The 217-nt window shown below is 69.6% G+C and overlaps 1 protein-coding gene across 2 annotated transcripts in view; it reads right to left on the bottom strand.

The window, feature by feature from the left end:
- CRMP1 (collapsin response mediator protein 1) overlaps window positions 1-217 on the bottom strand; it is a 68438-nt gene that overhangs the window by 63331 nt on the left and 4890 nt on the right. The window lies entirely within an intron of this gene.

Below are 217 nucleotides of genomic sequence, written 5' to 3'. Positions count from 1 at the left end.
GGGGGGGGGGGGGGGGGGGGGCGGGGGGAGGGGCGGTGGTCGATCATTTTCCTTACTCTGTCAGGGAAGAAACGCTGCCGCGAGGTGCAACAGCTAGACTGTGCAAAGGGCGCCCGCTGGAGGCTCAGCTCCAGGGCCGGAGGGAGGGGGGTCGGACACCGCGCCCCTCCCTCTTTTGTTCAGCTCCGCATCCTCCGGGTCCACGCCATCCGCTGCA

The sequence above is a fragment of the Lipotes vexillifer genome, unplaced genomic scaffold, assembly GCF_000442215.2.
Source record: "Lipotes vexillifer unplaced genomic scaffold, Lipotes_vexillifer_v1.1 scaffold1824, whole genome shotgun sequence".
Taxonomy (NCBI): Eukaryota; Metazoa; Chordata; class Mammalia; order Artiodactyla; family Lipotidae; genus Lipotes; species Lipotes vexillifer.
Note: the sequence above shows the minus strand (reverse complement) of the source record. Positions and strands in the feature narration are given on the sequence as shown.